The sequence below is a fragment of the Lepus europaeus genome, chromosome 8 (genome assembly GCF_033115175.1).
Source record: "Lepus europaeus isolate LE1 chromosome 8, mLepTim1.pri, whole genome shotgun sequence".
NCBI lineage: Eukaryota > Metazoa > Chordata > Mammalia > Lagomorpha > Leporidae > Lepus > Lepus europaeus.
The window spans coordinates 31,388,906-31,404,455 of record NC_084834.1 but is presented as its reverse complement, the minus strand read 5'-3'; the positions used below and the strand labels follow the sequence as shown (position 1 = coordinate 31,404,455).

At 40.2% G+C, this 15,550-nt stretch overlaps 1 pseudogene; it reads right to left on the bottom strand.

Moving 5' to 3' along the window:
* Positions 1-8,227: 8,227 nt before the first annotated feature.
* LOC133765502 (protein SET-like) lies at positions 8,228-9,100 on the bottom strand (annotated as a pseudogene).
* Positions 9,101-15,550: the final 6,450 nt, after the last annotated feature.

Sequence of the window (15,550 nt, the reverse complement as noted above, 5' to 3'; positions counted from 1 at the left end):
GGGAGCTGAATTGGAAGTGGAGCTTCCAGGACTGGAACCAGTATCCATATGGGATGCTGGCATGGCAGGTGACAGTTTAACCTACTATACCACAGTGCTGGCCCCATTTACTCTTTATTTCCTAAAATCAGAGATATACTTCAATCAATTTAAAAATTATTTTGTTAAATTTATTTATTTTAGAGTGGGGGGGAGGGGGGGGAAGAGTGAAAGAGCAAGAGAACACCAGCACCCTCATCCTCTAATTCATTCTTTAAATTCCTGCAAGGGCCAGGGCTGGGCCAGGCTGGAGTCAGGAACTGATAGTTCAATTCAGGTCTCTCATGTGGGTGGCAGAGACCCAATTACTTGGGCTATCGTATCTGCCTTCCAAGGTCTGCATTAGCAGACTGGAAGTAGAAGCAGAACCAGAACCAGTCCCGGAATCCAGACATTCCAATATAGAATGTGGATGTCTTAACTTCTAGGCCAAACACCACCCCTTACTTTTTTCACATAAAAAATGCTTCTGTTGTGGTAATATTTACTTATGTGGGATAACTAACAGGAAAATGAATGTATGAGAAGTCTTCAAAACGTTCATGCAAAATGTGTATTATGAAAAAATGCGTGGATTTCAAATTTTTTACACCAAAATAAACTTACCTTATGGTTTCATTTTCCCACAAAGTATTGAAAGTCCCTTTGTATTTTTTTTTTAGTGGTTGCTATTCCAGGCTAACAGCATTCTCTAACACAAGAATTATTGTTTTATAGCAGCACTGTATTTCCTCTTTAAGGAGGCTGTGCTGTCTTCCCACCTCGACAGTGTAGACTCCTAGGAGGTATTTTGGAGACAGAGCTTACCTCTGTATTGAAGAATGCATGAGGAAGAACTCAGATCCTCCCTGATCAGGATTCCTTTGAACACTCCATGGGAGGATCTTTCCTGCCCACTGACTAACAGGACTTTTGGGGCTAGACTAGTGTTTGCTCAAGGATGTTGACTGCTTGGATTATTCCCTTTTTTTTCCCTGCAGAATATGTTGTAGACGTTTACCGAAAGAGTTCCGTTATCTTATTCTGGCCAAATGTTTATTCAGCAGAGTATTTAGTTGATGAAGAGGAAGCATATTGAGTGTGCAGGTATCATGTGTGTGCTATGGATTGAAGTTACTGACAGACATCAGCTATGAGAATACTGTGTCACACATTTCTTTATTCTTTGCGGCTGAGGTTCTGAGACGTGAATTACACTTGATTGCACAATATCTCCTCATAGAGATTGTTAAGGGAACCGCATGCTCTAACGGTGCTTATTTACACAGTACACCCCGGCTCGCTGTTTCCCCTCCGGCTTTTCTTAAACAAGCAATTTATTCTCAACGGTTTTAAATTTAAAATCAATATTTCTAATAAAATAGTTTCACACTTTTCTTCTTTATGTGTGGACATGTATTGGAAGAGAATCCAAATGAGTTGAAACAGTAAAGACGAGACTATCAATAAAAATCATTTTGGGGAAGTAAGTCTATGAAAACTAGATATTTTTGTGGATTTTTTGACGCAAAAATATATATGAATGGAGTACAGTGTAACTTTTTGTTCATTAACTAGATACTAGGTAGTAAAATTGATTTCTGGGAAAAACATAAATTGATTGTAGTTAAGTTAAAAAAAGCATTTGGTAGTTGGAGAGTAATTTGTGCTGTTTGTCCTTTTAACACCAGTGCCCAGTGTTGGGCTTCAGTAGATTACAGGTAGAGAAAATCTTCTCAGGAGTCCAGGAATTCATGAAATTTCTTAAATTTACTGAAAATGTTTATGCTATTGCCTGATTTATTTACTAGTCATTTGGAGACATGAGATGACAAGTTGTTTAAAATGCTGAAGATTTCACAGGTAATAAAAATTCATTGTCAAAAGCTCACTAAATACATATAGATGAGCAATGAAAATAAAAATTAAATTAAAGAGAAATAAATGAACAAAAGTCACAGATGAGTATTATTAATCTTTTACTCTATCTTCTTCCAGAGTTTTAGCTGTGTGTCCTTACGAAAGGATCATGCTATATATTTTTCATGTTAATTATTTTATTGTATGTTAGTAATACATTTTTTGCTACAGTTTTAAAAATCTAACAAAATATACATTGTGAAGTATAACTTTCACCTCTGTTTCTGTCTTCCTTATTACCAGACCCCCTTTTTAGAACCACTTTTATTATTTTCTTATGTTTCTTTATGCAAAAGCAAGCAATAGGAGTGCATATTCTTGTTTCTTTTCTTTCATATAACAAAAGGTAGCATCCTGCCTTTGTCCATTTAAGTGGCTGTAACAAAATACCTGGTACTGGTTAGTGTATGAACAACAACATTTTTTACTCATAGGCTAGAAATCTAAGATCAAGGGGTCAGCTTGTGATGACCCATTCTTTGTGCTTCGAATGTGAAAGGGCAAAAAGGTCCAAACGTTGAGTGAATGAACCCTCCTTTATAAGGCAAGATCTCACTCAGATGGATCGAAGTCCTCATGATCTATCACTTTAACTATGAAATTTCAACATGAATTTCAGAGGGAGCACAAACATGGAAAGCCTAGGATATACTATATACATTTTTCTTTGGTATCTTGCCTATTTATTTCTTGATATCTATTTGAAAGGCAGAGCAACAGAAAGACACACACACACACACACACACAGAGAGAGAGAGAGATTATCCAAGTGCCCACAACAGCTGGGACTGGGCTAGTCCAGCACCAGGAGACTGGAACTCCATTCAGGTCCCCTGTGTGGGTGGCGGGAACCTAAGTATTCAAGCCATCACCTGCCACCTCCCTGTGCATTAGCAGGAAGCTAGTTCAGAAGCAGAGCTGAGACTTAATCCCAGGCATTCCAGCATGGGATATGGGCATCCCAATCGGTGTCTTACCCCTTGTGCCACAATGCCTATCCCTGTACCATGCCTTTTGTTCTCTGAACAATATATATATCTTGGTAATATCTCCAAATAAGTATGTAGAAAGCACCCTCCCCCGCCTCATTTTCTTCTTGTTCCTTTTCTTTTACTACTTCCCCCTCCTCTTCCCTTCCTCTGTTTCTTCTCTTCCTCTTTTTTTGTTTAATGCTTCATAGTATTCCATTGTGAAGTTGTATACTTGTTTATTTAACTTATCCTCTATCACTAGGTACCTGAATTGCTTCCAACCTTTGGCTCATACTAAACTGTTGTAATAAAAAAAAACTACATTTGTGGATAATTCCATATTTCTATAGATGTAGAGCATATGCATTTATACTATATTAAAACAATACAAATTCATGGCCTTTGTTTCCATTGTTTTTGAAACAAAGAACAAAATATTCCTTTCATGAAAAGGAAAGGATTAAGAAGTCACAACAACAAAAGCAGTATAATTAAAGGCTGTCTAGCCCAGAGATTCTTAAAATGTGGCCCATAGGTCTCTGGGCATCTCCAAGACGCTTCAGGTGACTTGAGAGGTAAAGTTATTTTTCTATTGGTACAAAGACATCATTTGCTTTTTTCATTCTATTGACATTTGATCAGTAATGAAAAAGGAATGATAGATCAAACAGTTGGCTGACGGGTACAAATCAAGAATGACCCCAAACTAGACAGGTCGCAATAGCTTCTTCATTGTCACACACATTAGAAAAATAGAAAATCTGGTTTGAGCTAATGATATCTACAACAAAACCTCAAAGATACTTTATTACATATCATCCTTGGAATCAATTTTATAAAATATGCTGTGTGACAAAGCAAGAAGTATGCATAAAGCACTTCTGCATATCAAATTGCAATGGTTGACTTGTGGAAAATCATTTGATAGACTGAGTTGTGGTATAAACTAGTTACTTTTTTTTTACTCTTAGAAACAGTTTTTACTTGAAGAATGACTAGCAGCTGGAAGACACTTTCTCCAAAATGAACAAAGTGAGCCTGTCACATCAAGAAAGCTAATTGACACCATTTGTTGCCAGTGACAAAATTTGAGTTTTCAAGAATGAATTAGAACTTTTGGAACACTTATATCTGCCAGCATGAGCTTGATAGCTTCCCAATGCTTAAACATTTTCTGATGAAGTTGATTTTTAAATCAACTAATCTAGTGACTGTGATTTCTGAAAATACAGTATAAAGAAATATGTTTACATTTGGAAGTTCTGCTTAATTTTGTGTGACAACATTTTTTAATGATTAAATATGTGATATCACAAAGTTAGGTATGGGTTTAAGTGCCAGAGAAGACAATAGTTTTGACCTGGTTTCAGATTCCACATTGCAACCAACTTTTTAATAAATTATCATTTGTCAACTTTCATTGCAGAATGAAAGAAGAATATCCATAATTTTCTGAAAAGTCTGTTAAACATTTCCTCTTTTTTCACATAAATAAAAATTCCTTAGGATCATCAACGATTTTTTAGAATCTGAAGACAGTGCCTGGAGATCCAAAAGTTTGAAATCCATTTATTACTCTGAGAGCAGAACAATTTGATAATGAATAAGGTTTGGAGGTTCAAGGCAAATTATTCATTATTTTTTAAAACGCATGATCTAGTCTTTGAATCAGTCATCTCAGCTACCTTACCTTAGGTGAAATAGTTCACACAGTAAGCAAATCTATTGTGAATATTTTTGTCTTTTCCTCTTTCTAGTTTTCTATTCTTTTCTATTTCTACTATTTTGATTCCAGCCAGATGATTCATTTGACTTATTCACCTATGTCAATGACTTTTGTGTCCCAATAACCTTGTTTTTATTCTTCTACTCAGAATTCACCATGAAGCCCACTTTGCCCAAGTTCATTTTGAAGAAGTGCTGTGACTATGAGGGGCTATTTTGGAAATGGGACTTGGACTTGAGTGCTGCTTGCTTGAGTGGCTATCCTAAAGTGTTCTAAGTGGCAGTGGATGAGAGTTGAGAGCACATATCATCATTATCAATAAGAACAAGAATAGCCACGGCATGACTCATTGAGGACCTCTATATTTCCATGTTTTTCTGTAAGCATGCAAATTAAGGGTTTATAGATAAAGAATTTGTACGTGTATTTGTGTAGCTATGTCAGAAAGTTCCATGCAGGAGATAAAAGTGTTTGGTGATATACTTTTTTTTTTTTAAAGATTTATTCATTTATTTGAAAGGTAGAGTTACACATAGGCAGAGGCAAAGAGAGAGAGAGAGAAAAAAAGAGAAAGAGAGAGAGAGCGAGAGAGGTCTTCCATTCGCTGGTTCACTCCCCAGATGACCGCAATAGCCGGAGCCTCAGCGATTTGTAGCCAGGAGCTAGGAGCCTCCCCCAGGTCTCCCAGAAGGCTGACTAGCCAAATACCTGCTTCAGCTGTCATCCCTAAACATTTTCAGGAGCACTGATCTGAGTGTAAAAGGTTACTATTGCATAGAAGTGGCATAACAACGCCAACAGCAAGAAATAGACAACAATTTACATCTATTGTTACTAGCTGAATATTCAATATTGATGTGCATTCTATAAGTAAAAATTTGTAATGGGAAATGTTGCAGTATATTTTAAATGTTGACAGTCTATAGGTCTGTTAAAATAAATATAAAAATTGCAAGAGTAAACTGCAACAATAATTAATGATGGATGTGAAAACTGCTAATTTTATATGCAAAATAATTAGATCACTTCAAACAATGAATGTATAAGGAAAGAGAGTTAAAGCAGAAGCTAATGTTAAGAGAGGATATGTTAGTTAGATAACCTTAAAGAGAATGTTAATTCCCATCAGAGCTGGTAAATATTTATGAAATTTTGAATAATACAAGATAGAATAATAGAATTTTTATCATAAAGATTAGACTTAATCGTCGTTATTATTTGTTGTATTAGCATTCAAATATCAAGCAAATAACCTTTAAAATTGTATCTATAGCTAATTTTAGCTATATAATTCCATTCGGGCCATGAATCTTTTAGGAAAAAGTTCTCTTTGGGAATTCTTCATACCTTGAAGGATGAATAAGAAGCAAAATGTTAAGTTTGCCTTGTTAAAATTTCACAAGGCAGAATAGCAACCCAATTCATGTACAACAACATCTATGATAAATCATCTTTGATCTAGGCATAAGAAAAAATACAAAGACTAAAGGAAGAAAGTGTTAAGGTAAACGAAGAACTCTTAAAATATGTTCCTTTACTAATCTGAGATTCAGCTGCATTGCTTTAGTATCACACACGAGCTGCAGACTGAACATAGGAGTAAGCTGGCTGCTGACAGGCCTGAGAAATAATTTTTCTATATTGTATCAGATTTACAACATGTTACTACTGGCTTTAATGATAAAATTGTAGTAAAGGGGCTGGCGCCATGGCTCACTTGGTTAATCCTTGCCTGCAGTGCCAGCATCCCATATGGGCACCGGGTTCACGTCCTGGCTGCTCCTCTTACAGTCCAGCTCTCTGCTGTGGCCCAGGAAGGCAGGGGAGGATGGCCCAAGTGCTTGCGCCCTGCACCCCATGGGAGACCAGGAAGAAGCACCTGGCTCCTGGCTTTGGATGGGCACAGCACCCACCTTAGCAAACACTTGGGGAATGAATCAATGGAAAGAAGACCTCTCTCTCTCTCTCTCTCTCTCTCTCTCTCTCTGTAACTCTACCTGTCAAATAAATAAATAAATAAATCTTTAAAAAATTGTAGTAAAAATTAGTTTTGGGATGAAATTCCAAGATTTTTACAACTAAGAAATTCAATTGATGATGGTGAATCGAGGCATTGGTCTTCCTTTTGGCTGGATATTGATTTTAACATTAGTTCTTTTGTGTTGCCCCATAATTTGTCTTTGGTGCACTTACAGCAAACTGCTAATGGTTCTCCGAAGTGGTTGTACTTTTTTTTTAAGATTTAATTTATTTGACAGTGTGCCAGAGAGAGAGAAAGACAGAGAGCACTCCCATCCACCTGCTTAATTCACCAAATGGCCACAAAGTCCAGGACTGGTCCAGGATGATACCAACAGCTAGGAACTCCATCCAGGTCTCCCACATGGGAGGCAGGGACCCAAGTACAATGGGCTATCCCAGAGATTTCAGAAGCAGTGCAGCTGGGGCTTGAACCAGCACTCGAATATGGATGTCAGAATGGTGGCTTAACCCACTGCACCACTGCACCAGTCCAGTTGGCTATTTTTTATTCCCACAAGCAGTGCAAAATTGTCACACATCTCTGGCTTAATGTTTGAGGTTATCAATCTAAATTTTAGCCATTTTGTGAGTGTGAAGTTTCATCTCATATTTTTAACTTGCTTTATGACTATGCCTAGTAATGTTGAGCACTTTTCCACATGTTTATTATCCACTCATAAATATTTTGTGAGGCACCTGTTCAAGTCTTGCCTATTAATTAGGTTAGAAGGTAGTCTTATAACCAGTGAGTTGCATGAGTTGTTTCTATATTCAAGATATAAGACTTTTGCCACATATTCGCATTGTGGATAATTTCTCCCAGACTGTGGTTTGACTTTTTATTTTAGTCACAGCATTCACTGAGATTTTTGAAGGCAGCTCACTTTATTTTATTTTATTTTTTATTTTTTTCATTAGGAGAGAATTTTATTTAAAAGTGTCATCTTCAACCGCAGGGATGTTCGTTAAACATCACAAGTAAACATGCCAAAGGAGAAACCATGTTGTCAAAATGCCCACTTAACCCACCCAAACATCTCAAACCCACCCTTTGCTGACCTTCTATAACCCCATTTTTTAAAGTTTTTTTTTCTTTTTTTTTAAACAAGAGAAAGTAGACAGATACATGTTGGTAAATGCTAACTGTCCGTATTCACATAGAGACACAGTGTAATCTCTGAGCCCAATATACAGAGAAAGGAGGAGAAAAGCTAGAATTCTATGCACTACCACATAGGGGCCTGGCACCCTCCAGCTTCCAGCAGAGCCAGGAGCAGGAGGGTTTCTTTTTCCCGCAGAGCATAGTGGTGTTGATTCCATACAGTTTTTGTCAAGACAAGAGGGATAAAATAAATTTGGAACAGAAAGGGGTAGAGATTCTTTTCCCATTGTATTTTGCTTCAGGTATTTTCCCCACAATAAGGTGAGAACCATGGTGTAGAGAAAAGAGACCTCAAAAACAGGGAGACTGAGCACAAGAGGGAAAAAATAAAAAGACGGCAATTTGCTCCCAGGGACTGGAGAAAATTAAAAAAAAAGAAGTAAAGTTGGAATCCATCAGTGTTTTCTATTAGTCATCTTCTCCTTCATCCTCTTCTCCTTCTTCCCCTTCATCATCATCTTCATCTTCCTCCCCTTCATCCTCGTCGCCTTCCTCATCAATGTCTTCTAAGCCTTCTTCTTCATGATCATCATCATCATCTTATTCTTCTCCTTCCCCTTCTTCATCATCCATATCAGGAACCAAGTAGTACTGCAATGGATTCGGCCAGATATCATCCTTGATCACCTCTCCTAACTCATCCGCACCTGCGTCAGAATGGTCAGTAAACCAGGTGAAGAAGCTCTCTGGCTCCTCGTGCTGCCTCTTCCTGCTGGCTTTGTTCTGCGTTTGACTTGAACGTTTCGTCAAATCCTTTCCAGATTTCCATTTGATTTCGGTGGACTTTGAAGATGGATCACCACTCTCATTCAGATGAAATTCCTTGGAGAGAACTTTATTTTCAAAGTAAGGATTTTCATCAAAATAAAAATCTACTCTGTAACCTGATTTAATATCTTCAAATTCTGTCACTTCCACTCTGGTCAGATAATGCAGCGCCTCTTCATCCTCCTCCCCAAGCAGTGCAGACACTTGCGGATGGTTGACAAATGTTGTTACCCAAAAATCTGGGATTTTGGTGATCAGTTCTGACCTCTTCTGAAAAAATGGTTGGCGGAGTTTGTTATATTTCTGTTCTACTTTCAACATCTCCTCACTGGCTTGTTCATTAAGTCTGTCTATTTCATTTTGTACTTCATCAATATGTTCAATTGCTTCTTGTTGTTCTTTTTCTCCCGTCAACAAACCCCGAGAGGCCAATGTGTCCGCCGGCCTCTGGCCAGGAGCTGCTCTTGGCTTCTTCGTTTGAGGAGGGAGTGAAGACGGGTGTTTGGGGGCCATGCTTCCAGGAAACGCTGACCCCGGCGCTAGGCAGGAGGAAGCTGTGAGGACCTAAGGCAGCTCACTTTAAATCATTTGTGTTTTTGTTCTGCAGGCATGTCTTTGTTCCACCTTGGGATACATTCACTCTATATAGAGTTCTATTGTGGCAGGTTTTTTTTGTTTGTTTGTTTTTGTTTTTTTTTGTTTGTTTGTTTTTGTTTGTTTTTTTGACAGGCAGAGTTAGTGAGAGAGACAGAGAGAAAGGTCTTCCTTCTGTTGGTTCACCCCACAAATGGCCGCTATGGCCGGCGCTGCGCCCATCTGAAGCCAGGAGCCAAGCGCTTCCTCCTGGTCTCCATGTGGGTGCAGGGCGCAAGCACCTGGGCCATCCTCCACTGCCTTCCTGGGCCACAGCATAGAGCTGGACTGGAAGAGGAGCAACCAGGACAGAACTGGTGCCCCAGCCGGGACTAGAACCCGGAGTGCTGGCACTGCAGGAGGAGGATTAGCCTAGTGAGCCACGGCGCTGGCCTATTGTGGCAGTTTTTTCCTTCAGTAGTTTAAAGATGTCATTTCATGATCTGGTTTCCATTATTTCTGATGAAAAGTCTGTCATTATTTGTATTGATGTATGCATGTATATAAAAAAAGTTCACAGCAAATGCATTTTTATGACATTTTCCCGTGAATGCTCTGAAGTACCGTGGTGTGTTATGTGTCTTCTTTTCTCAGACTACTTTCAGATTGGCTTTTTAACTTCAGTTGGAATCAAGTGGACTCTGATGTGCCCTGATGTTGTCCTCTTTGCATTTATTTTGTTTTGCATTCACTAAGATTGTAGTACTTAGTATGATGTTTTCCATCACATTTGGTAAATTTTTGACCATTTAAAGTATTTTTTTGTCTTATTGTCTTTCTCCTCTCCTCCTGGGAATTCATAATATATGGAATTATATAATATATGGAATTATCATTTAATATTATACTACAGGTCATTGATATTTTTTCCTCAACTAGTTTTCTTTCTGATTGGGAACTGGAAGGCGTGGGTTTTTTTTTGTTTATTTCTTAAGAATTTTAGTTTTACTTCAAATATAGTATCAAATATAGAGTTAAACATAGAAGATGTATTTATTTTTTCTTAATTTTATTTTTCTACATGATATGAATTTGGTGCTTATGAAATAAGCACCACAGTAAAATGAGCATCATATTAACACCCTATTATAATGCTAGCAGTCACTACACACACTTGGCCTTTAGTTCTTCCACTCTCTTGGGTAGAGACTGACAAATGTACTGTATTGTGGGATTGTTTTGTGATGTGTGCTCAACTAAACTAAAACTACTACATGCATTCTAACTTTAATCCAAGTGAAATATTGAACCAGTATTTCCAAACCTACAAAAGTAAAACTACCAAGCTACCAACCTGTAGCAGGCAAGTGAATCTATACTCCCCAACAACTGATATTAGTATTTTTTTTTTTTGACAGGCAGAGTGGACAGTGAGAGAGAGACAGAGAGAAAGGTCTTCCTTTGCCGTTGGTTCACCCTCCAATGGCCACCGCGGTAGGTGCGCTGTGGCCGGCCCACTGCGGCCGGCCCACTGCGCTGATCCCCAGGCAGGAGCCAGGTGCTTCTCCTGGTCTCCCATGGGGTGCAGGGCCCAAGCACTTGGGCCATCCTCCACTGCACTCCCTGGCCACAGCAGAGAGCTGGCCTGGAAGAGGGGCAACCGGGACAGGATCGGTGCCCTGACCGGGACTAGAACCCGGTGTGCCGGCGCCGCAAGGCGGAGGATTAGCCTAGTGAGCCGCGGCGCCGGCTGTGATATTAGTATTTTGAAAACTTAATACATTCTCCTTGTCTCACTTCTTACCTGATATATTACACAACCTCCTACTGATTTCTTTTTTAACCTCAATCTATATCCCAAAATTCTCAAACGTGAGTAAGTACTGATTGTTCTACACTGCTACTTTTCTTTTTCCAGTGGCTCATACTATCTCTATAATATAGCATGACCTACTACATAAAGCACTATATAGTCAGGCCCCCCCCCCTCTGTCTAGCTTTGCCTATACCATATTCCTATGTACTGGTCTTACTGATTAGAAATTGCAGTACTTTGAATGAGCTGTGATGCCTCAAAGCTGTATATATGTTTCCACATCCTATCCCCCTTGCTTTTATGCCCTTACTCAGTGAAATGCTACTTTTGCTACATCTTACAGAATAAGCATCTTTTCCGTGAAGACTTCACTAGTGGACCCAAACTTCAAAATCATATCAAGTAAGATGTATGATATGTACTGACAAACTTTATGAACTCCATACGCAACACATTTTAAATGATCCTAACATTCTTCTGATGGCGTTGACTCCTGATCTCTCTTGTACCTGCCCCCCCAAGATGTCAGAACAGTGGGCCATCTTCAGGGTATCAGTGTCTTCATGGCACTGACATTCAAACCCCAGAGCATAAAGGATGAGAAGAGGCACTCTTTTATTGACATTTTACAGCACCGGTCTAATCATGCTACCAGGCCAAGTAATGAAAGATGTTCTATTTCAGCATATTCACAGGAATATTTGATGCTATAAAGAATATTAGGAAGTTGTAAAGCAGCCTTTAAAAAGCTGGAGAAGCCTTTGAAAAATTGGGGAAAAGTTGTGTACCCCTCATTAAAACAACAGCAAAATGATAAACAACAAGCACGCAATTTTTCTGCAAAAACATGAGAACTTAAAACCATGTAGCAACCAAACAACCAGAATTCAGAAAAGGGGCAGACTCATACCCAGGAGCAAAAAGATCTACAGACTGTTCCAACTATGGCAGGGAAAAGAAGGAAACAGAAGAGGCCAAATAAAGGCAATAGAGAAAATCAAGTCAAAGTTTAATAAAATGTCAAAGGCCGGGGCTGGTGCTGTGGCATGGTGGGTAAAGCCACTGCCTATAGTGCCAGCATCCCATATAGGCCCGACTGCTCTACTTCCAATCCAGCTCTCTGCTGTGGCCTGGGAAAGCAGTGGAAGATGGCCCAAGTTCTTGGGCCTCTGCACCCGCATGGTACACCCAGAAGAAGCTCCTGGCTTCGTATCGGCACAGCTCCAGCCAATGCGGCCATCTGGGGAGTAAACCAGTGGATGGAAGACACTCTCTCTCTCTCTCTCTCTCTCTCTCAGTCCTCCTTCTCTCTCTGAGCAACTTCGACTTTAAAATAAATACATAAATCTTTAAAAAAAATTTTTAAATGTCAAAGGCCAAGTGTGGGCTAGAAAAAAAGCATAGAGGTCCTCAAAGCCCCAAACAGGCCAAATGCATATTGCCTCTGACTCTTTTCCAAGGGCCTTTACTCTGCACATTAAGATAAAACTGTAGGAGAACAGGAGACTGGAAAGCCTACCTCAATGGCACAAGCACAGAGGAGGGGAGGGACCATCACTAAATTAAAAATAAAAAGTTCCATCTTCCTCCCCATACTCTTCTCTCCTGCAGAGCAAAGCACTTCAGCTACTAAGAGAGAAGCATCAAACTTGCTGACCCCAGGACCCAGGGACAGATCCATCCTCACTGACAGAAGAGTAAACAACAACAACAACAATAACAACCTGGTCCTTCCTCTGCAGAGAGTGGGAAGCAGAAAACCCTCTTCCACAAAACGCCCGCCACAGATGAAAGGCAGAGTTTGGCCATCGTAAGTAGGAGAGGCTAAAATGGTGAGAAAGCTCCATTAGCAGGGAGCTGGATCAAAAGTAGAGCTAGGGCCAGCATTGTGGCGTAGTAGGCTAAGCCTCCACCTGCAGTGCTGGCATCCCATATGGGTGCCAGTTCATATCGCAGCTGCCCCTTTTCCAATCAAGCTCTCCGCTATGGCCTAGGAAAGCAGCACAAGATGTCCCCTGTACCCATGTGGGAGACCCGGAAGAAGCTTCTGGCTTCTGGCTCCTGGCGTCAGATCAGCCCAGATCCAGCCATTGTGGCCATTTGGGGAATGAAACAGAGGATGGAATACCTTTCTCTCTGTCTCTCCCTCTCTCTGCCTGTAACTCTACCTCTCAAATTAAAAAAAAAAAAAAAAAAAGTAGAGCAGCCAGGACACGAACCAGCACTCATATGGGATCATGGTGACACAGACAGCAGCTTTACTTGCTATGCCACAACCACTGGCTCCAAAATTCTGATTAATCAAAATTAAATTCACACCAGAAATCCATACCTTCCAGCCATTGTAGATAACTGAAGTTGAATTATACTGTTTTTTTCCAGGTAAAAATGACAATTCATATTAATTCTAGAAATGAGCCTGATCTAATGGTAAAGGGTAGATTTTTCAAAAGAAGGCAAGAAACTGATTGAATTTACATTTCTGGTGACTAAATGATATATTAATTATGGATCCTATTCAAAAGGCACAAAAAGAGAATGATAAAGTCTCTATTCCCCATCATCTTGTTCCTCTGTGCAAATGTAATCAAATTTATTGGTTTCACCTGTATCTTTTCAGATACTATATGTACGTAGATTTCAGGTTTAATAGGATTTCTTTCCCCAAAACTCATGCAGATGTTTGAACTGTGATGCCTTAATGTTAATGGCTAATAGATTCAGGGTGGAGACTTGATCTTTTCCTTTTTTTTTTTTTTTTTTTTTAATTTTTGACAGGCAGAGTGGACAGTGAGAGAGAGACAGAGAGAAAGGTCTTCCTTTTGCCGTTGGTTCACCCTCCAATGGCCGCCGCGGTAGCACGCTGCGGCCGGCGCACCACGCTGATCCGTTGGCAGGAGCCAGGTACTTCTCTTGGTCTCCCATGGGGTGCAGGACCCAAGTACTTGGGCCATCCTCCACTGCACTCCCTGGCCACAGCAGAGGGCTGGCCTGGAAGAGGGGCAACCGGGACAGGATCGGTGCCCCGACCGGGACTAGAACCCGGTGTGCCGGCGCCGCAAGGCGGAGGATTAGCCTAGTGAGCCGCGGCGCCGGCTGGAGACTTGATCTTAATTACAGTAACCACCAGGCAGGTCTGCTGGGAAGTACTTAGATTATTAAGAGGGTGTCCTTGATGAGTTCTCCATAGAGGGTTAGTCATTTTTTTGTTTAAAGATTTATTTATTTATTTGAAAGGCAGAGTTACAGAGAAGAGAGGCAGAGAGAAAGAGAGAGAGAGAGAGAGAGAGATCTTCCGTCCACTGGTTCACTCCCTAAGTAGCTGCAATGGCTGGAGCTGTACCGATCCAAAGCCAGGAGCTTCTTTCAGGTCTCCTGTGCAGGTGCAGGGGCCCAAGGACTTGGGCCATCTTCCACTGCTTTCCCAGGCCATAGCACAGAGCTGGATTGGAAGTGGAGTAGCCAGGACTCGAACTGGTGCCCAAATGCAATGCTGGCACTGCAGGTAGTGGCTTTACCCACTATGCCATAGTGCCAGCCCCAGTTAGTCATTCTGAGTTAAAATTCTGCCTACCTCTCTGCTTCCCGGCTCAGCATGCGATTGTTCCTCCACACCTGCCATGGGCAGCCTCCACAGGTGCCACGTGATCCTGAACTGTAACCTCCAAACTGTAAGCTAAAATAAACCTTTTACGTCTGGAGCATGTCCTGTCAGGTATTTTGGTTAAAGTATTGAAAAGGTGACTAACATATAATATACACAAGCAGGCACATAGGAATCCTTTCTCCCCCTTCATTACACAAACAACAGCACACTCTCCAGAGTTATTCCATATCAACAAATTAACAGCACAATAATAAAAATAGCAAATAATAGTATCACATTTACTATATGCCAGGTATATTCCATGCAACTGTTGAAGAACACAGATTTTTAAAAATTCTTAATGAAATAAACAAGAAGCAGAATCTCAAATTCATACTAAAAATTCCAACTCCACTCAGCAGGAATTAAGTCTGTATTTGATTTGTAGAGGGAAGTCCCAGTCTCCTGCTCCTGTCCAGTGCATGCCAAACCCACACTCACACCTACACTCCTTCAGGCCCTACCAGGACACCATCTGCAGGAGGATGTTTGATTAATCATTGTGCCCGTGGAGCTGGAGTGAACTAGCTCAGAGTACTAAACTAAGAGGCTCTACCTGAGTATACACTAGCCTGATTCCATACCCGTGTCTCACAACCGGCCCTCCGATCCTGATAGGCACAGTAGAACTTGTGGTTTAGGCACAGCCAAGTATCAACAAGTCAGACCTCAGAGTCCTTCTTGGGCATGAGGAGCAGTTCCTACCACAGAACATCCAACTTCCGTCAACACAGGAGACCAGGTACATCCACGTCACACGCATAACTTTACAGCTAATTTCTCCTTCACAGTGTTTAAACATAATCACCTTCATAAGCCCAGCGTGAAGGAATTTCAAAGACAATGTATATCAAATTTAAAAATAATTTTATTCAAACACATTCAAATTTTTGGTTTTTAATTTACACATATGCAAATATTTCTCCCA